We start from the raw sequence: 23,349 nt of genomic DNA on the forward strand, positions 1-23,349 counted from the left end.
GGTTAAAAAAAAAAAAATCCGCCTGCAGTGCAGGAGACCTATGTTCGATCCCTAGGTTGCGAAGATCCCCTGGAGAAGGGAACCGCTACCCACTCCAGTATTCTGGTCTGGATGATTCCATGGACTGTATGTTCCATGGGGTTGCAAAGGGTCAGACACGACTGAGTGACTTTCAATCACTAAGCTCCTCTATATCCACCTTGCATTTTTCCTTTCTCCATCTTCTTAGTAAGCCAGTCAACACTGGCTTCTGAGCCCCCAAGAGAGAGATAGCTGATTGCTAGATATAGTATATAGTTTGGCTAGGTCACCAAGACTGGGCCTCCTCCAGACGGTCATGATAAAGAGTGTCCTCTGTTATCTTGTATTTCCATCTCCTTAGTTGACTTTGTCTTGATAAGAAAGAGGTAAAATATCCACTATCTCTGTTAGGGGATTTGTTTTAAGAGACCAGTTGTGCTGCTGACAGATCTCTTTTGCTGAGATCCCTCAATTTTATTCCCAACCCTCCTGTGCATGACTGGAGTGAAGCAGAAACATCCAGGGGCTGTTGCACAGTGAGATCCAAGGTTCCCTAGAAAATGGGAAGATATGAGAGACAGAAAGAAGGAGGAAGGTAAAATCAGAGAAGAGAAACTGCCTGCAGGAGTCAAATCCATTTCCCATATCCCATTTCTTATGTATAATCCACCTATAAAGTGGACAGAGCAAATATAGTAACCCCCACGGTGCAAGTAAAGAAACAGTCTAAAGAACTCTCCAGAAGACATTTTGGGAGTAGTGCAAGGTGCAGAAACCTAGAAGTACAACCAGCTCTCTGTTCATGTTCCAACTGGCCCGGTTGCTAGATAAGGCAATGAATGTCAAACAACCCTATCAATAAGTAAGAAGGACTTATATTGAAGCTGAAACTCCAATACTTTGGCCACCTCATACAAAGAGCTGACTCATTGGAAAAGACCCTGATGCTGGGAAGGATTGGGGGCAGGAGGAGAAGGGGACGACAGAGGATGAGATGGCTGGATGGCATCACTGACTCGATGGACATGGATTTGGGTAGACTCCGGGAGTTGGTGATGGACAGGGAGGCCTGGCGTGCTGCGATTCATGGGGTTGCAAAGAGTCGGACATGACTGAGCGACTGAACTGAACTGAAGTATTATTATGGTTACACTGGCCTTAGACCTTAGTTATCTGGGATCTTGGGCAAACTGCCTAATTTCTCCGTATCTCCATTTCTTCAAGTATGTGTGAGAGGTGGTAAGAACTGCTTCAAAGTTTTTGACTAGTGTTTGAGGCAATGCTATCTAACATGTATTGTTCACATGGGCCTGCATAGTCAAATATTTTGTGCATATTAACTCATGTGCAGCATATTTGTGAAGTAGATTCTACAATGACCACCCTCTCCATCCTACCAGTGGGGAGACTGGTCCTCCTGTGAGACTGAGTGATATGCCAATGCTAGCAAGTCTATTAGGTAGAGAAGTTGAGATTGAGCTCTGGCCAGTGTGATGTAAGTTTCTGACCTCATAGCCCCTATGCTGATCTGCCTCACATTTCTAGAACATGTATGGGGGCTGCATAGGGCTTCATACTCTCAATAAATTCAGGTGTCTTTGAGCATTTGCTAAAAATCTCCAATCAATCAATCTCCTGGATTTCTCCCTACTCTTGTCTTCACTTCCTTCTTGAGCAGTCTAGATTATTTCAGGAATATGTTTGCCAATACCCTTTAATCCCTTACCTTCCATTTTTCACAATCATCTGAGTGAAATCCAAACTCCAGCAGATCTCAGCAATCCATCACCTTCACTCAAGAAGAAAGTAATGTTGGATATGGTCCAGAAAGGCAGAATGCATTGATGGTCAGGTTCAAAAGCAGACTCACTATTGCCAGGCAGCCCTCCTGGGTTTCAGGAGCCCATCAAGGTCCTGTTTTCACAACAAATATGTCAAACTCTAACTGCTTCTCTCTGTAATACCCAGAAGAGGACAAAAACCTCCTGTTTCTCAGAGAAAATTGGGCGAACAGGATGAGATCTCTCTCAACTTCACGTGAATACCGGACCTTCAGCTTACCTGCATCCTGTCCTTCTATTCTGGTAACTTCAAGGAGACACCCTCTTTGATGGAAGATCATTTCCATTCCCATGTTCTGAGATCCTTCCCTGCTCTCAGACATTTCGAGAGCTCAGCTATTCTTGTCTCTCTCCAGTACATTTTGCTAAATTCTTAACAACAATTCTCAATCATTCAATCGTGATTGTCCCATTTTTCCAGAGCAAAAAGAGGATTGCCCTCAACCTCCTTTTAATCAATGCCTATCTCTTCTCCTTCTCACAGACGTCTTATGAACAGAGACTTCTCCCCCTGAAATCCCTAAGAATCACGTTTCCTTCATAACTATTCACATTTTGCTCACATCTGTCTTTCAAGATGCTCTTCCTCAGGCCATGGGGTGTTCTGTCCTCCTCACAGTCTTGCTCAACCTTCTAGGGTCCATAGTTTCTGGTTTTCCTCCTCCATAGATGAGTGTCTTCTTCTCTGCCACTACTGTTATTCAATGTTGGAGTTCCTTCATTTGCGACCCCATATGTTTATTCTGTACTTCCCTCCTAAATCAAATAAATTCTGGCTCCAGAAGTCATTTCTGGACTGGTGACTCCCAGCCTGATGGATAAAGACAAGTCTCTTCCTCTGAGCTGTAGACCCATGTGTCTAGCTACCTGTGCATTACCTCCACTCTGAATGCTGAAAGTTCTATTAAACTCAAAATGTTTGAGACCAAATTCTTGACCTTTGCTGGACCCCATCTTAATAAGTGGTATCAAGTTGTTTCAGTCATGTCTGAGTCTTTGTGACCCCATGGACAGTAGCCTGCCAAGCTCCTCTGTCCATGGGATTCTCCAGGCAAGAATACTGGAGTGGGTTGCCATGGCTTCATTCAGGGGATCTTCCAAACCCAGGGATCAAAATTGTGTCTTTTATGTCATTGCATCAGCAGGCAGTTTCTTTTCCACTAGCGCCACCTGGGAAGCCTCTTAATAAGTGGCATCACCATTAATAAGCAATGTGGCTTGGTCCCTTAGGAGTCAATAGGCCCTCTTGAAGAGACTCATACTCCTAGTCAAGTCATGGCCAACAAAAGGTAGTTTTACCCTCTGCTAGTCTTTCTATTCTTTTCCCTTAAACTAAGATCTACCACAGTCTTGTTTATTCATGATGTCATTATCTCTCATCCAGACACTTTAAGGATCTCTGATTCCAAACCTAATACATGCCGCTTTCAAATGTTCTCTGAAGCTTCTATAATCTTATAAAAAACAAATCTGGATTTGTTTCTCCCATATTAAAACCTTCCACTAAATTCTCACATCTCTATGGATAGTGACCAAAGTCCCCTATCTGGTCCCCAGGCCAGGTACAGTCTAGAGCCTGTTATCTTCCCATCTCACTTCACAGCATATCCCTGGCGTCACTGGTAGACACTACCCAGGCTATTTGTTCCTGTTGTCCTTTGCTGTGAAATAAGCCATTCCACACTTAGAAGAGCCAGCAGCAACTGTTTCATTAAACCAGAAATTCTATGGGTGGGAAATTCAGAAAGAGCTCAGTGAAGATGTCTGAGACCAGCGGCTGGGGCTCAGAAGCCTGGAGGACTCCCTTCCACGATGTCGTCGTCTTCATCATGAGCCTGGAGTCTGGGCTGGGGTGGCTGAGGACAGGCTGCCAGAAGGCTCACAGCCTTGCATGTTCTAGCTTTGGGAGTCACTAAGCATCACTTCCGTCAATTCTCTTCCCCTAGGTCGTCACAAAAGTCTACTCATTTTCAAAGGACATAAACCCCACCCTTTGATGAAAGGAGATCAGATGATCTGTGGGTCACATTTTAAAGCTGCTGCATGTTTCCCTCCCATTCCCCAAGGGCACCATCAAAGCTCCCTCCAGACCTGTGATAGGCTCTGCCCGTTCCTTCCCTGCAGCCAGATTGATCCTCCCCGTCCTAAGGATGCTGCTTCCTTCTTGGCTTTCTCCAGGAGTCTCTCCCTAAGACTCCAAGCCTGATCTCCTGTCCACACCTGCTTCTCCTACCATGCCCTTCTTTGTAGCACTCAACACTACTGTCCTCCTAACCTCAAGTTCTTGATGGACATCCCCCGATACATAATGAGCTCCTCAAAGACAGAGCCCTCAAGGAGAGAGAGAAGACATGAAACAAGAAGGGGAAACAGCCTGAATTCAGTCTCCCCACAATGGGTTGCAGAGCTCTTTGCATAGCGTTTTGCTTCCTCTCTGTCAAAGGGGAGAGCATTCTGGCTTATGAGGCAGGAAAGGTCTGTCTTTAGAGAACTGTTTTGGTAGGTCCTCCAGGGGAGGTACAGGAGAAGAACTTCTGTGCTCTATTTTCCTAATCACCCTAAATGAATGAACAAAACACTTTACAGCCCTCCCTGGTGGCCTCTGGCCTCTGCACATGGCAGAACGTGAACGTATGATCTTGGCACTTGCCGGAGACCGTTCAGGTGCAGGCAGGAGGGCACAGGTCGGGAAGCAACAACAAGAAACAGAAGTTGCAGTGACACCTGGATACTCACCTCTTTTGAGCCCTGGGGGCAGCTGGATACTTTCCAGAAAGGGAACACCTGGGTCCCCCACGGGCTGGAGGGTTGCCACACATCTTTGTTTCCTGCTGAAATATTGGACAGAACCGTCAATTGCGAGATCACTCAGATCCCACATCCGAGGTGGGGTACAGCGAGGGTGGGATTGGAGTGGGTTCTGAATGAGTCACGCCACTGTCCCACACCATGCATTGCAGCTTCTCCCCGCTTCTCAGGAAGATGATTTTCTTCTCTGAGGCCACTGTTATCACACAAGAGAAGTCCAAACCCCCCACCCCAGTAGGTGGGATTGGATGATTTGGGTAGTAAAATGTTCAGACAACAAAGGGCTCTGAACCAGGAGGTAAGCAAAAATGATATTTTTCCCTATACCTTGATTCAATTATTTACCAAGTCCAAAAACACAATATTGGAAAAAGACAGGTAAAGGCTCAGCTTAAATTTTACATATACAGTATCAATTCCCTAGCAACCCAGTCTTGTTTCATATTCACTTTTTAATTCCCTTTCTTTGCATTTTCTTTACGTTCCCTGTAGGAAACCTAGCTATATTATATCCAGCTACTGAAATCATTGTCATAATTGTCAATTATGAAAATGTAATAACAATAATGATTCCTTCCATTTCAGACCATTTTACAAACCACTCGGAGACATATGGCAGGATTAGATATGACCCTTGTAAGCTCCACAGGACGCAGCCCTAAGACTCTGAGCATGGAAAGGACTAAGCTGTGGTCTATTTTACAAGGGCTTCCCTGGTGGCTCAGTGGTAAAGAATCTGCCTGCAAAGCTGGAGACATAGGTTTGATCCCTGGGTTGGGAAGATCCCCTGGAGAAAGGCATGGCAATCCACTCCAGGACTTTTGCATGGGAAATCTCATGGCCTGAAAAGACTGGGGGGCTACAGTCCATAGCGTCTCAAAAGATTCAGGCGTGACTTAGCAGCTAAAACAGCAATAAGGATAACCTCAGACAATTTAATTAAAAGCATTATTGTGAACTTATATATCCGGGCTGCCTTTCCTGAAAGAAAGGGTAACCTGTCAGTACTCTGAAATGAGTTAAATGCATCTTCTTTGAAAGTATACTTTTTGTGGAGGACGGCAACAACAAGCGTCATATTTCCTGTATTTATATCCTGTTCCAATCCCCTCCCTCCACCCAGGGATTTGGATCTATACTTTTCTTCTGGAAATACGACCAGTGTACCTTTAAATGATAATAAAAACTTTCTCTCCATTTTTTCAATTTAATCTCCAGCCTCAGAGAGACTGGATCTTTGTCCCCAATCAGTGCATATTCCTCTCCGTGTAAGAATCACAGATGTTGATAGAAATAGCCATGGGGTGCGCTAAGAACCCATTTCATGTGTCAGAAGAGTTGGGTCTCTGCAAGATGAAATGTCAAAGGAAGGCAGAGATCTGTATGTGAAATGACCTTAAGAAAACCCCGACCTCGCCAAAGATGACCTTTTTCCAGCAAGAAACATTAAAACCACAACTATATTCATGTTTCAGTTTCAAAAACAATATGTCTCTCTCCTTTACTCTTCTCGGACTTGGCATCCTACATATCTTAAATAAAGATATACCCGGGTCTTATTTCTACTCGGCAGCACGGAGTTGATTTATTTCTGTCTGAACACACCCGCGGAATAAGGCTGCTCTTTTTAATTCCTCAGGAGGCCCATCGGAGGTCCATTTTATTGCTATTTTAGCTGAATGTTTTACTACTGTATCTGCATTTAATATTTCCAGTGTGGCCTCATTTTTGGATTTTTTCCCCCCAAATCCCACCAGACATCCTTGCTTTAAGTAAAATCCATCTCTCATCAATGTGTTAATCAAACTGAAAATTCTGAGGTCCTTAAAATGCAGCTAAAGAAAAGTGCCCACATCTGATTGCATTTGAATCTCCACGTGCTGAAGTACAAACTGACAGATCAGGGGCAGAAATGTCTTTCGTAGCAACGACAGGAAGAGCAATTCTGGCTCAAAAGCTACGTTGAGAAGCAAGCTTTCAAAGGGGACTTGCTTTATTCTAGCCTGTGATTTAGTTGTTTGTTTACTTTTCATCTATCTGCTTTTTGGTGCCTTGTCTTGCAAATTAAATCCACCTTTTTTTTTTAGATCAGCATTAATTCCACCGAACAGGGAAAGACTTTTTCCTCAGTACCTAACTGCCAGGGCAAAACATAAGATTTCAAAGCACCTGTCATTGTCAGAAAGGGAAAGTGGCTTTAGAGTCCCTCATGCTGTGTGTGTGTGTTTCCAGCTAATGGTGTCTAAGGTAACGTGACACAAATTCTCCCCACCCTCAACATGAATAGAAAATCACTAGAATTAGGATCCTATCCAAACCGGGGCTAGGATAGGGGAAAATACAGCTGGAAGCAGCATGTAATGGGGTGTGCTGGAATGAGGGCATCACTGTTTCTGAACTGGATGACATCGGTCTATTCACACCTCACCTTTAAGTTATAGCAACAGGGTCCAAGTCAGGCATCTGTTGTGAGGATCAAATGGGCTGATGTGAGAGAAACCGCTGGGGTAATGCATAGAGGAGGGTTAGAGTGAGAGGTTAAGATCAGGGGGTCATGAAAGACCCAGCAGAAAGGGTCCTGGCTGCCGTGTCACCTCCACTGTTATATAACAGAAGATGATAAGAAGGAAGTGGCCTAGCAAGACTGAGTGGGCATCCTGGCTCTGGAGTGTCTGGGAACCGTGTGGCCATTCTGTAGTCACCAGAGAGGGATGTTGGCTCTTTTTCGAATCAAGTTAGAAAACATTCCAGGGAAGAATTCTGACTAGTTTAGTTTCTGTCATGTGACCAATTTGTATTAAAATAAACTATTTGGAGAACTTCAGGAGAACACTGATTTGAAAGGATCAGTGTTTCTCAAAGGATATCCTTATTCTGAGTTGACAAAACAAAACACATCCACTTCAATTCATTCTTTTTTTTTTTTTTTGTATTTTTAAAAATTTGTTTATTTTTAATTGATGGATAATTGCTTTATAATACTGTGTTGGTTTCTGCCATACATCATCATGAATCAGCCATAGGTATACACATGTCCCCTCTCTCTTGAACCTCCCTCTCACCTCCCACCCCATCCTTATCTTGATACCACTAATATTTAAGCAACCTGCCCAAATGCCTCCAGGAAGGCTTCATGCTTCTTCACAAGTCAAACCCAAAGTATTCTGACCATATTCAAAGCAGTCTTCTCTCTGCTGAGATTTTTATCTGGTGACAGAGTTTTCCACTCTTTCCTGAGAGCCTAGTCCACAAATGAGTCAGGGTCACCTGTGGGCTTTCCTTCCTTGGTTACAAGGTTGACAGATCTTTCCATTTGTATCCTGCTTTTGGAGCTTGCAAATGTGATTTTGTATCCACTATCTCATTTGATGTTGGGCCATAGGGAAGCAAAATGGAGATGTAGGTAAGAATCACAACTCATGGTTCATTGACTTACTTAAGACAAGAGGCTTCACAAAGCTTCTAAAGAGTAGAATCAGGACTGGAACTCACGCCATTGATCTCAAAATCAAATTTTCCTTTAAAGACTTTGCCATGCATGTATGCACCCCATGACCCTCTGGTTTGAAAGCATGATTTTGTTGCTGATTAAACATAGTCTATGATTTAAAGGGGTTGCTGGATTGCTGAATGGGGCAAAGAATCTTCCTACAATGCAGAAGGACCTGGGTTCAATTCCTGGGTTGGGAAGATACCCTGGAGAGGGGAATGGCAATCCACTCAAGCATTCTTGCCTGGAGAATTCCATGGACAGAGAAGTCTGGTGGGCTGCATTTCATGGGATCAAAAAGGTCTGACACAATTGAGCAGCTAACATTTTCACTGGATTGCTGAGACCGACGCAGTCTCTAGACGATCTCCATCCTCAAGAGTTTTGCTTAAGGCCCTCCAGTATGACTACAAAAGGCAGCCTCATGAATGCACTACAGGCTTTTATAATTGAACACTCACTCTTTAATTCAGAATCTGGACATTTTGTAGGTATTCAGAGAAGGTGTTCCTGTCAAAAGCCTGCCCAAGATTCGTGGAAACTTCTTCAAGGAATGTGCTGCGTGTCCATAACTGCTACCTCTGACATGTTCCTCTAGACAGCTCAGTTTTGGAAGCCTACATATTCTGGTCCTTGCCAGAGCTTCCTAACCTTGATGAGGTTTAACTTTTATATCATCAGCTTAAATCTAATGCTACCAAGAGGTAATCATAAGCATTTACCACCTGTATGTTCAATAAATATTTACCGAGTGATTGTGTATATAACTGAATTCTACATAATAATTTTGTATAATTTTGAAATGTAATGATAATAATAATTTTGAAATATCTTACTACAATGCTGTAAATTCTTCAGTTTCCCTGTAATTCTATCACTTTTGCTTTATATATTTAAAAATGTATTAAATACTAAAATCAAGTCATATTATTTGTATCTTCTTGATTAATTGCCACCTATTGTGTGTGTGTGCTAAGTGGCTTCAGTTGTGCCTCTGTGACCCCATGAACTGTACCCCTTCAGGTTCCTCTGTTCATGGGATTCTCCAGAAAAGAATACTGGAGTGGGTTGCCATGCCCTCCTCCAGGGAATCTTCCCTGACCCAGGTACTAAACCTGTGTCTCTTATATTTCATGCATTGGCAGGTGGGTTCTTTACCACTAGCCCCAGCTGGGAAGTCTTTGCCATCTATTGTCATTATATAAAAACTACCACTGTACATAATAACCATTCCTGTCTTAAATTTTATTTTTGTAATTTCAGTATGGTTAGTATTTGCCTGTTATGTATTTTGCCATCTTTCTATGTTGTCATATGTTAGGTATAACTTTGTAGACAACATACACATAACTTTTCAAGTCTTACATTTAATAATGTCTTACTGATTTTAATCCTTTTATATTTATTGTGATTATTCATAGCATTTATTTGATGCCTTTAATAATAAAGCCATTTTAGGACTCCTTATTCAGTTTCCTCAAATTTTATTTTCTAGGGATTTAATTGTAGAATTTGACTACTTAATTGTTTTTATCTGTATTGGTTTGAAATTTATATATGTACCTTTATTTTTGATAGTTACATCTGAAAGTTTTGCCATGTATACTAAATAAAGTTTAAAGCTAATAAGTATCTAAAAACTCTTTTGAAAAGAAATATAAGAATCTCTGATATTTTGCCTTATAAAATGTATTTCTATCTACCTGAAGAATATTTTTTTTAACTTACTTTAGAGTAGGATGCTGATCATAATTTTTTCTGATAGCTTTGAGCTATCAGAAAATAACATTACTTTGATTTTTAATGATAGTTTTTGTGGCTGTTCAATTCTTGGTTGAAAGTTGCAGTCTCGCAAAACTCAAAAAATGTTGTTCCACTGTCTAATTTCCATTGTTTCCATTGAGAAGTCTGCTCTCAGCTGGTTGATCTTTTTCTTTCTGCTTTTAGAATTCTATCTGATGTTCTGCATTTTTACAATGAGTCTAGTGCAAAGTTCTTCAGTTTAATATTGTTTGATATACAGTGCATTTTATCTTATTATTATTTCTATTCTATAACTGCTTTCAATATTTTTCATTTTCATGCCTCTTTTTCAAATTCTGAGAATTTCTTCTGATTTACCATCGTGATTCCAAATTGTCTGTTCATTTGTGTCCTACTAATGCTTAACCCATTTATGGGGTTTTGAAATTAAATCATTTCATTTATAAATAGATTAATGTTTTTTTGATTGAATTTTATCCTTTTCTAAGTTTGTTTTATTTTCTTAAGCATTTCACAGACATTTATTTTACATCATATGTATAACTCTGTATACATGTATATGGGAGCTACATATGAGCTCCAGAGAGGATTTTCATTTGCTTTTTCTGAGGGTCAAAGGATGTTACAGACTGGGACTATTTTTGGCTTATAAGCTTCCTGGTTCAAAGTGTAGCCCTCAGGTTGAGCTCCTTCATTATACTAGAGTCTAGACTCTAGACTTAGACTCTTCAAAGGAGACTTGCTAAATATTCAAGTTCCATGTTCAAATCATGCTCAGTTATCTTTTTTGAACAGTTGTTTTTTTTTTAGATGTCTCTTGTCTTCTATCAAGCCCAGAAAAGCATTGCAATTATGTTTATTTGTGTTTCTGTTATTAATTTCTAGCTAACCCAAGATCTGGTAGTATTTCAGCCATGACATTCTTCTGATCATCAACTTGCTATACTATCAGAAACACATTTGCTGGAATTATGTTTGAAGGATATTGTCTGCTGAATCATTCAATGTTCTTGGCCCTCCAAATAATGATAATAAAAATAGTAATAACAGCAACAATTGTATACTGAGAATTTACAAGGCATCAGAGACCTGGTCCTCTGAACATGTTGAGGAAGCTGTATTTCTGAGAGTAAAAGTAAATAGCAAATAATGTTTGCCATTAACCTACTTTATAGAGGATTTAGAAAGGAGTCTGCCATAATATTATGCACATTTAATACTATGCCATGATATATCTAAATTTCAAAATATAAAATTACATAAAAACTTTTATGGAAAAATTACTTTTATAATTCACAGCTTAAAATATATTTTTGTTACCCCATGGGCTTAAGCTATATCTTTGTGACCCCATGGACTGTATATCCATGGAATTCTCCAGGCCAGAATACTGGAGTGAGTAGCTGTTCCCTTCTCCAGGGGATCTTCCCAATGCAAGGATCAAACCCAGGTCTCCCGCATTGCAGGCAGAGTCTTTATCAACTGAGCAGCAGCCTATCCCTTCTCCAGCAGATCTTCCTGACCCAGGAATCAAACCGGGGTCTCCTGCATTGCAGGTGGATTTTTTACCAACTGAGTTACCAGAGAAGCCCTAAAATATATTAATTTACCCCAACAGACTGGTCTTAACCCTCTTTGTCAACAAGGAAAATTGCATGACTGCTTGCACTTGCCTTTCGCTTGGAACATCAGAAAGCTCTGCAACAAATTGGAAAGTCAACTGAGTCACTCTAGATTGGAATATCATTCGCATTCTCCACTCTAGTCATAACATTCTAGCTGCATGTATATTTAATTGTATATTCACTGTATTATCTTTATTGCAACCATTTAAAAATGAATAAATCATCAAAGACATGAAAATTGAACAAAATAGGTACACGGTTGCTTTATAGAAAGAGCTTAAATTGCACAGATCTTGTTTTCAGAACACATACAAAATTCTAACACATCAAATATCCATATCATGTATTACTTTTAGCTTTCTTTATGGAGGGTGAGTTCTCTTGTAGTACTAGGCAACAACAACAAAAACTTAATGACAACAAATGCAATCTGGTTAACAGAATCCTTACAAAATATTTTTCTCCAATTTGTTCTTCACTCAAAACAGTCCTTTTGGGATCCATTTATTTCTATACATTGTGGGATTGAGAAAACAGAAAAACTGGAGCTCTGTGCCTTGCCAGGACTTCAAGACTGGTTAGTGCATTAACCAGGGTTCTCCAGAGAAATAGAACCAATTTATTATAAAGAACTGACTCATGTGTGATTATGGAAGCTAAGTCCCTGTAAGCTGGAGACCGAGGAAAGCGGATGATTTAGTTCTGAGAACCAGAGGCCAGTGGTAAAAGTGCCAGTTGAGGGCAGAAGAAGGCTGGTATTCCACTGGAACAGTCAGGCAGAGAAAGCAAATCTCCCCCTTCCTCCATGTTCTATCCCAGCCCTTGACATTGACATAATACCCAGCTACGTTGTCTACATACACAGGGAAGGCTATCTGCTTTACTCAGACTACCAATCTCAATGTGAATCTCTTGTGGAAGCACCCTCACAAACAGACCCAGAAATAATATTTAATTGGGGCGCTCTGTGTTCCCTTTTAGTTGACACAAAAAATTAACCATCACAGCAAGCAAGTAGGATAGATGGGAAGTGCAAACTTGTTATGTTATTTAAAGGGATACTTGTCATTGCTTATGTCCCAACTCTCCAGGAGAGAGAGAGAGAAAGAGAGAGAGAAAGAAAGAAGGAAAGCGAGAAAGAAGGGAAGAGAGAAAGAAAGAAGGAGCGGGGAGGGAGGAAGGAAGAGAGGGTGGAAGGAAGGGAGAGAGAGAAAGAACGAATGAAAAAGAAAGAAAGAAGAGAGAGAAAGAGGAGGGAAGTGACGAAAAGCCCTTTCATCTGCTTTCTTCTTGATACTGCTTCTCTATACTTATATCCCATTTAGATAAATCCTTTATTGCCCACTCTCCTTGAAATTTAATATTTCCTAACCGCCATTCTACTTAACCTCTCTGTGCAACAGTATCTCATCTCTAAAATGGAAATGGCTTCATGGAAGTGTTTTGAGAAATAAATAACATAATATTTTAAATGCTGTGTACTGTTCATCATACAGTAAGTTCACTTTTATTATTTTATTTTATCCAGCTTTATTGAGACATAATTGACATATATCATTGTATAATTTAAGGTGCACAATATGTTGATTCGATATATATTGCAAAATGATTACTACCATAACATTAGTTAATACTTCTATCACATCACATAATTAATTACTCTTACTTTTTTGTGGTGAGAACATTTAAGATATACACTTTTAGTGACTTTCAAGTATATGCATGCATGCTAAGTTGCAAAATCTGACTCTTTGCAACCCAAGGACTGTAGCCTGCCAGGCTCCTCTGCCCATGGGATTCTCCAGGCAAGAGTACTGGAGTGGGTTGCCATTTCCTTCTCCAGGGGATCTTAACACAGGATGGAACCCATGTCTCTCATATCTCCTGCATTGGCAAAAAGATTCTTAACCACTAGCGCCACCTGGGAAGCCTACACAAGGCAGTGTTATTAACCATAATCACTATGCTGGACATCATATCTCTCCTCAGAACTTATTTGTTTTATAACTGGAAGTTTGTACTCTGACCGTCTCTACATTTCCCTCATCCCCGGTAACTGCCATCCTATTCTGTTTATATGAATTTGACCATTCTAGGCCCCACACATAAATGATGTTACACGGTATTTGCCTTTTTCTATCTGACTTATTTCACTTAGTGTAATGAAAAGAAGCTTCTACACAGAAAAAGAAGCAACCAATAAAGTGAAAAGACAGCCTATGAAATGGGGGGAAATATTTGCAAATTGTGTACCTGATGTGAAGTTGTGAAGTTGCTCAGTTGTGTCCAATTCTTTGTGATCCCATGGACTGCATAGCCTGCCAGGCTTCTCTGTCCATGAAATTTTCCAGGCAAGAGTACTGGAGTGGGTTGCCATTTCCTTCTCCAGGGGATCTTCCTGACCCAGGGATCAAACCCGGGTCTCCCATATTGCAAGCAGATGCTTTACTGTCTGAGCCACCAGGCAAGCTCTGACAAGGGGATTAATATTCAAAATATGTAAAGAATTCATACAACTCAATAGTAAAAAATAAATCTATCTTGTTAAAAAGGGGCAGAAAGCTGAATAGACATTTCTGCAGAGAAGACACACAGATGGCCGAAAAGTACATGAAAAGGTGTGAACATCACAACATCATAGGAAAATGCAAATTAAAACCACAGTGGATATTCCCTCACACTTAGAATGGTTATAATCAAAAAGGGGGATTCCCCCATGGCTCAGCAATAAAGAATCCACCTGCAATTCAGGAGATGCAGGAGATCTGGATTCAGTCCCTGAGTTGGGAAGATCCTCTGGAGGAGGGCGTGGAAACCCACTCTAGGATTCTTGCCTGGAAAATCCAATGAACGGAGGAGCCTGTTGGGGTACAGTCCATAGAGTTACAAAGAGTTGTACACGACTGAAGTGACTGAGCATGCATAATAAAAAAGATAAGAGATAAGTGCTGGTGAGAATCTGGAGAAAAGAAACCATTGTATGCTACTGGTGGGATTATATATTGGTGCAGTCATTATTAAAAACAGTATAGAGATGCCACAAAAATCTAAAAATAGAACTACTGTGTGAACCAGCAATTCCACTCCTGGGTGTATATCCCAAGGAAATTAAATCAGTATCACAAAGAGTATCAGTGTCTGAATTCCCATGTTCGTTGCAGCATTATTTGCAATAGCCAAGATTGAAGAACAACTTGGCTGTCCTTCCCTGGATGAGTGGATAACAATGTGGAGTATACTTGTATATGCAATAGAATATTATTCAGTCGTGAAAAAGAAGACAATCCTGTCATTGTAGCAACACTAAATGACCTTGAGGGCAATAGGTTCTGATTCTGTGAATATGTATTTCTTCTTCTGAAACTTTCTCTATTACTTTCCTATGACTTCTGTTAAAAAAAAAAAAATTGCCACAAACCTATTGGCTTAAAACAGCACAAACTTATTATCTTAAAATTGTGAAGGTCAAAGGTTCGATATGTATTTCACTGATGTAAACTTGGGATGCCAACAGGACTGTACACCTGGGAACTCTAGGGGGCAGACTGTTTCCTCGCCCTTTCCAGTTTCTAGAAGTTGCCTACACTCCTTGGCTCATGGCCTCTTCCTTCATCTTCAAAGCCAGCATTATAGTATCTTCAACTTTCTTGTTTTGCTTTTATTTGCACATCTCCTCTGATTCTGAGCCTCCTGGCCTTCCTTTTATAAAGATACTTGTGATGACATTGAACTCATCTAGGTAATGCAAGATAATCCTCTCATCTCAACATCCTTAATTTCATCATATCTGCAAAGTCCTTTATTCCATGTCAAGAAACATATCCAGTGCAAGAGGATTAGGGCATAAAAGTTTTGAGGGTCATTTCTCTTTTGACTCCACCCTGTAAGAACAAAATGGTCCCAGAGATTCATGTGGAGCCAAGTCTCCAGACAGAACTGGACTGGATCCAATACAGCGAAGATGATGAGGTGAAGGGTGATCCTGTTATCAGGCTTTGTAGGCAGTTTAGAGCAGCTCTTATATCCTAAACCTATATTTCCTCCAAAGGCACAGGTAATGAGTTTGGGGTAACTTTGTTCATATTGAATGCAAACATGATAAAGCAGCAATTGCCCTTACTCCTTATTCATAAACAAGGGTCACCTATGGCTAACCCTGAATGAAATCCTCCTGATCCCGTTTTTTCAGGGCCTTAAGGCTCAATTGCATATTATCCTGCATCTGTGTTTATTTGTGTTTAATCGTAGTGCTTGTTATTTTCTGAAATGATCTGGTTTTTATTTGTTTGCTTTCTAAATTGTCTCCCTCCTTTCAACCATTGCCTAATTTCAATCAATATGCACTGAATGAAGAGATGGTGGATGGAGGGTTGGGTGTGTTGTTAGTTGGGTGTATGGATGGGTAGATGGGGATATAGGTGGATGGATGGATGGATGGATGGAAGGGTGGGTGGATGGATGGATGGGAGAGTGGGTGGGTGAGCAGATGGATGAATGAATGGCTGTGTGAGTGAATGGGTGGGTGGATGGGTGGATGGGTGGATGGATGGATGTCTAGATATGTTATATCTATGACTCATATCCAGAACCATGCATATTATTAGTACCTTATATGGCAAAAGATGTGGGGCCTAGAACCTTCATAACATGAGATAGTTGGATGGCATCACTGACTCAATGGACACAAGTTTGAGGAAACTGCAGGAAATAGTGAAGCACAGGAAAGCCTGGCATGCTGCAGTTTATGGGAGGGCAAAGATTAACAGTAAATGAACAGTAATAACATGGCAAAATATGTGATTGTTGCTGTACTCAGTTGCTCAGTTGTGTCCAGTTATGTTCAACTCTTTGCGACCCCATGTACTGTACATGGCAATGCTCCTTAGTCAATGAAATATTCCAGGCAAGAATGCTGGAGTAGGTTGCCATTTCCTTCTCTAGGGGATCTTCCCAATCCAGGGAATGAATCTGTATCTCCAGTTTCTCCTGCATTGGCAGGCATATTCTTTACCACTGAGGCACATGGGAAGCCCAAAAGATGAGAGGCAGTTAAGCTACAGAGAGAAGCTGAATTTAAATGCCATCACATATACATCCTCATGAGAGAAGGCAGGGGGAGTCTTAACACATAAGAGGAAAGACTGTGACCACAGAGGAAAAGGAGTGATACAGTCCTAAGCCGAGGATGCCAGAAGCCACCAAAAACTGGAAGAGGCCAGCAAGGATACTCCTCTGGAGATTTTGGAGGGTACTCTGCCCACCAACACCTTGGTTTCAGACTTCTAGTGTGCAGAACTGAGAAAAAAATAATTTCTATTGTTTTAAGCCTCCGGTTTACAGAGATTTGTTACAGCAGCCATAAGAAACTAATACACTTCAAGATTCCTCTGACTTTAAGTAACCTGGTGAATTTAGAATAGGTCTGGGTAGGTGGGGACTAGGAGGAGTCAAGAGCCTGCACACATTATTTCTGGACAGAGGCAGGGGCTGGATGGAAGGACTCGGAGGGGATTTGTGTTTCTTCTTACCTTCCCCTTCCCCTGCAGATCAGGGAGCAGACCTGGCACACTGCTGCTCTCTTCCTCCTCCTCTGAATTGAAATGACTAGTTCAACCCTGAGCTTCTGTGCTGTATGACTCCAAAATATCTCCCTTATCTCTCTGATTTTATCCTCCAAAACCGGTGAGACCAAAATAAAGTTCTGTTCTTTCTGACCAATGGCTATCTGTGTTACCTTGCACTCTCTGTCTGTCTGTCTGTCTGCCTCTCTTTCTGTCTCTCTCTCTCTTTTATGCAAAATTTATACACTGTCAAATTAATCATAGCCATTTTAATGTGTACATTTCAATGACATTTAGCACAATCATAATGTTGTGTAACCAACAACTCTATCTATTCCAAAATATTTTCACCACCCTGTAAAAACTTCATCCCATTAAGACGTCAGTCCCCAGGTCTCTCCTCCCACCAGTCCCTGACAACCTTCAGTATGCTTTTGTATAAATTCACCTATTCTGGAGATTTCATATAAACAGCATTATATAGCTAAAAACAAAGAATAAGCCTGGGTTTTTTAATTAAAAATTACACATTTTAACACAGAAGTGTACAAAGAGACATGTTTACTAAGAATTATAAACATAATTTAAAGCATTTCAAAAAGTTTTTATGTAAAGTACATATATAAGTACCTATTTCTGAGGTCTATGCTTTTCATTAAAATGAATTGCAATATGTTAGCAGATTATGTTCTCCAAAATGAGATAAATGACTTCTGTAAAAGTCATCCTCAACCCTGACTTGTCTCTGTCTCAGGCATATGTCCCACAAATTATTTAGATCCAGAGTTACTTTTTTAGTGAGTGGGATATTACTATTTATTGAGAGGACCACATTACATCCCAGGGAACTCAGGGTATTTCATGTAGAAACCCTTCCCAAAGGACCCCAAATAAAGACTACAGATACTCAACTCCCAAAACTGAAACAAAAGTAGGGGATTAAGCTCTTGGTAGGGAGCATGTGACCAGCTCTATCTGCTCAGAATTTAATGCACCATCAACCTTAATATGATGAGACGTCACAGGATAGGTGGCAGATTCTGCAAGGAAATCAGGCAGCTGCAGACATGGGAGTTTGAGTTCCCTTGAAGTTCTACTCAGGGGAAATACCTAAATGTATAAAACTCAAAGCCAACCTCCAGCTTCCTTTATTCTACTAATTTGAAACAGTGGAGAGAATTCAACTCACCCACAGAACTGAAGCCTTGCCTCCTAGTGGACTGGATAAAATGAATGATTACCCTAAATAAATAAAACCTAACCTGCTTTGGAAGGCTTAGTCCAAAAGGAACTTCGGAGAATTCCTCAAATATTTGCCAAGTGCTAGAAGTCACAAGGAACTTAAAGAATGGTAATGACAAAGATGTAAAGATAACAATGGTAGTAATGATGGAATGGAGATAATGAGGGGGACTATGGTGGTTCTGATGATGTAAAATGATGAAGATGATGATGACAGCAATGTAAAGATGAGGGAGATGACTTTTGGTGGTGATGTAAAGGTGGTGGAGATGAATTCTAAAATTCAATTGCTTGTGATGACAGGGTTTTATTAGGTCTTTGGTTCAGTTGAGACAAACATAACCTGAATTATGTCCAACTTTCAAACTGACAATTTTATCCAATAAGCATTTAGCAAATGCCAGCAAAATTCTAGGTTATTACCCTAAGCCTCCAGAGCAGATTTTAATAAAATATTTTCTCAAGGAATTCACAGTCTGGGAGTAAATATGCAAGAGTAACATGGAATTTTTCCAGAGTTTTGGAAGGCCTACCATCACCTGACAGAGGGGCAAGACTTAGTAGAGACCTGTGAAGAACGGTTAAGTGAGCCTACGTGTTGAAGGGAGTCTATGGGGAGGAGGTGCCATATGCCCTCTGCACCAGATGACTAGGAAGAACTACCCTTGCCATTGGAAAGAGAAAGCGAGGCATGGGTTAGAGAAAGAATATGCTCTAGTCTATCACCTCCCATCTGGGAGGCTTCCCAGATGGCTCAGCCGTAAAGAACTCACCTATTGATGCAGGAGACACAGGAGCCGCGAGTTCGACCCCTGGATCGGGAAAATCCCCTGGAGGAGAAAATGGCAACCCACTGAAGTATTCTTACCTGGAGCCTCCCAAGCAGAGTGGAGCATGGTGGGTTACAGTCCATGGGGTCACAAAGAGTCTGACATGACTGAGCAACTGACCATGATGGGCAGTAGAAGAGGAGGATAGGAATGCAATGTGTGTGTGGGGTGTGTGTGTGTGTGTTGGGAATGGAGGAGAGGATGCTGAAAACCTAAAATAATTTAAAAAGTTTATATGTGGTAAGGGCTGCTCAAACATGAGAACTTACACAGGACTGGGCAAACAGACTCTTGGAGGGCACAAACAAAATCTTTTGTGCACCAAGATCCAGGAGAAAAGAGCAGGGTCCACACAAGAGACTGACCCAGACTTGCCTGTGAGTGTCCAAGAGTCTCCAGCAGAAGCGTGTGTTGCAGTGGCCTGCTGAAGGGTCAGGGGCACTCAGTGTAGCAGTGTCTGCATGGGACATTTTGAAGGAGGTCACCATTATCCTCATTACTTCCACCATAATTTGGCCTCAGGTCAAGCAACAGGGAGGGAACACAGCCCAGAAAATTGTATTAAAGATTTACTGAGCATGGCCCCACCCATCAGAACAAGACCCAGTTTCCCCCTCAATCAGTCTCTCCCAACAGGAAGCTTCCATAAGCCTCTTATCCTTATTCATCAGAGGGCAGACAGAATGAAAACCGCAATCACAGAAAACTAACCAACCTGATCACATGGACCACAGCCTCATCTAATTCAATGAAACTATGAGCCATGCCACGTAGGGCCATCCAAGACAGGTGGGTCATGGTGGAGAATTCTGACAAAACATGTTCCACTGGAGAAAGGAATGTCAAATCACTTCAGTATTCTTGCCTTAAGAGTCCCATGAACAATATGAAAAGGCAAAAGGAAAGGATGCTGAAAGATGAATTCCTGAGGTTGGTAGGTGCCCAATATGCTACTGGAGATCAGTGGAGAATTAACTCCAGAAAGAGTGAAGAGACAGAGCCAAAGCAAACACACCCAGTTGTGGATGTGACTGGTGATGGAAGTAAAGACCGATGCAGTAAAGACCAATACTGCATAGGAACCTGGAATGTTAGGTCCATGAATCAAGGCAAACTGGAAGTGGACAAATAGGAGATGGCAAGAGTGAACATCAACACTTTAGGGATCAGTGAGTTAAAATGGACTGGAATGAGTGAATTTAACTTGGATGACCACTGTATCTGCTACTGTGGGCAAAAATCCCTTAGCAGAAATGGAGTAGCCCTCATAGTCACCAAAAGAGTCTGAAATGCAGTACGTGGATGGAGTCTCAAAAACGGAAGAATAATGTCTGTTCATTTCCAAGGCAAACCATTCAATATCACAGTAATCCAAGTCTATGCCCTGACCAGTAATGCTGAAGAAGCTGAAGTTGAATGGTTCTATGAAGCTTACAAGACCTTCTAGAACTAACACTCCCAAAAGATGTCCTTTTCACTATAGGGGACTGGAATGCAAAAGTAGGAAGTCAAGAGATACCTGGAATAATGCGAAAATTTGGCCTTGGAGTACAAAACGAATCAGGTCAAAGGCTAACAGAGTTTTGTCAAGAGAACATACTGGTCATAGCAAACACCCTCTTCCAACAACACAAGAGATGACTCTACACATGGACATCAACAGTTGGTCAATACTGAAATCAGGTTAATTATATTCTTTGCAGTCAAAGATGGAGAAGCTCTATACAGTCAGCAAAAACAAGACCAGGAGCTGACTGTGGCTCAGATAATGAACTCCTTATTGTCTAATTCAGACTTAAATGAAGAAAGTAGGGAAAACCACTAGCCTATTCAGGTATGACCTAAATCAAATCCCTTAGGACTATACATTGGAAGTGACAAATAGATTCAAGGGTTTAGATCTGATAGAGTGCCTGAAGAACTATGGACTGAGGTTTGTGACACTGTACAGGAGGCAGTGATCAAGACCATCCCCAAGTAAAAGAAATGCAAAAAGACAGAATGGTTGTCTGAGGAGGCCTTACAAATAGCTGAGAAAAGAAGAGAAGCTAAAGGCAAAGGAGAAAAGGATAAATATACCCCTTTAATGTGGAGTTCCAGAGAATAGCAAGGAGAGATACAAAAGCATTCCTCAAGGATCAGTGCAAAGAAATAGAGGAAAATGATAGAATGGGAAAGACTAGAGATCTGTTCAAGAAAATTAAAGATGCCAAGGGAATATGTCATGCAAAAATGGGCACAATAAAGGACAGAATGGTATGGGCCTAAAAGAAGCAGAAGATATTAAGAAGAGGTGGCAAGAATACACAGAATAAATACACAAAAAAGATCTTCATGACCCAGATAACCAAGATGGTGTAATCACTCACCTTGAGCCAGATATCCTGGAATGTGAAGTCAAGTGGGACTTAGGAAGCATCTCTATGAACAAAGCTAGTGGAGATGATGAAATTCCAGTTGAGCTATCTCAAATCCTAAAAGATGATTCTGTGAAAGTGCTGCACTCAATATTCCAGAAAATTTGAAAAACTCAGCAGCAGCCACAGGACTGGAAAAGGTCAGTTTTCATTCCAATCCCAAAGAAAGGCAATGCCAAAAACTGTTTAAACTACCATGCAATTGCACTCATCTCACACGCTAGCAAAGTGATGCTCAAAATCCTCCAAGCCAGGCTTCAACAGTATGTGAACCATGAATTTTCAGATGTTCAAGCTGGATTCAGAAAAGGCAGAGGAACCAGAGATCAAGTTGCCAACGTCCACTAGATCATCAAAAAAGCACAAGAGCTCCAGAAAAGCATCTACTTCTCCTTTATTGGCTACGCCAAAGCCTTTGATTGTGTGGATCTCAACAAACTGGAAAATTCTGAAAGAGATGGGAATACCAGACCACCTTACCTGCTTCCTGAGAAATCTGTATGCAGGTCAAGAAGAAATAGTTAGAACTGGACATGGAACAACAGACTGGTTCCAAACTGCTTCCAAATTGGGAAAAGAGTAAGTCAAGGCTGTATATTGTCACCCTGCTTATTTAACTTATATGCAAAATGCTGAGCTGGATGAAGCACAAGCTGGAATCAACATTGTCAGGAGAAATAGCAATAACCTCGGATATGCAGATGACACCACCCTTATGGCAGAAAGTGAAGAAGAGCTAAAGAGCCTCTTGGTGAAAATGAAAGAAGAGAGTTAAAAAGTTGGCTTAAAACTCAACATACAAAAAACTAAGATGATGGCATCTGATCCCATCACTTCATGGCAAATAGATGGGGAAACAATGGAAACAGTGACAGACTTTATTTTTTGGGGGGCTCCCAGATCACTGCAGGTGGTGAATGCAGCCATGAAATTAAAAGACACTTGCTCCTTGGAAGAAAAGCTATGACCAACCTAGACAACATATTAAAAAGCAGAGCCATTACTTTGCCAACAAAGGTCCATTTAGTCAAAGCTATGGTTTTTCCACTAGTCATGTATAGATGTGAGATTTGGACTATAAAGAAAGCTAAGCACCAAAGAATTGATGCTTTTAAACTGTGGTGTTGGAGAAGACTCTTGAGAGTCCTTAGACTGCAAGGAGATCCAACCAGTTAATCCTTAATTAAATCAGTCCTGAATATTGATTGGAAGGACTGATGCTGATCCAATATTTTGGCCACCTGATATGACAAACTGACTCATTGGAAAAGACCCTGATGATGGGAAAGATTGAAGGCAGGAGGAGAAGGGGAAAACAGGATGAGATGGTTGGATGGCATCACCAACTCAATGGACATGAATTTAGGCAAGCTCCAGGAGTTGGTGATGGACAGGGAAGCTGGGTGTGCTTCAGACCATGGGGTCACAAAGAGTTGGACACGACTGAGTGACCGAACTGAACTGAAATGAAGATTCACAAGTCTGAGTTTTCCTGAACTTGCTAGAATTTTTAGAATCTTTAAGTGAATAATAGAATAGTATGTTAGGAAAGAGCAAGCATTCATGACTTTTTGTGCTTCCCTAGTGGCTCAGTTGATGATAAAAAAAATCTTCCTGCAATGCAGGAAACCTGGATTTGACCCCTTGGAGAAGGAAATAGCAATCCATTCCAGTACTCTTGCCTGGAGAATTCATGGACAGAGGAGCCGGGCAGGCTACAATCCATCAGATGGCAAAGAGTAGGGCACAA

General features: G+C 41.1%; 1 long non-coding RNA gene across 1 annotated transcript in view; it reads right to left on the reverse strand.

Moving 5' to 3' along the window:
• Window positions 1–457: 457 nt before the first annotated feature.
• Window positions 458–23,349, reverse strand: part of LOC145528575 (uncharacterized) — an 86,367-nt gene continuing 63,475 nt past the window's right edge. Inside the window, exons 6-8 of the long non-coding RNA XR_014070521.1 lie at window positions 4,599–4,693; window positions 1,748–1,935; window positions 458–574 (exon numbers count right to left, since the gene is read on the reverse strand). This is a non-coding gene — a long non-coding RNA (uncharacterized LOC145528575). The remainder of the gene's footprint in view (window positions 575–1,747; window positions 1,936–4,598; window positions 4,694–23,349) is intronic.

This window comes from Giraffa tippelskirchi, chromosome 12 (genome assembly GCF_054371585.1).
Source record: "Giraffa tippelskirchi isolate mGirTip1 chromosome 12, T2T-mGirTip1v1.2.pri, whole genome shotgun sequence".
Lineage (NCBI taxonomy): Eukaryota > Metazoa > Chordata > Mammalia > Artiodactyla > Giraffidae > Giraffa > Giraffa tippelskirchi.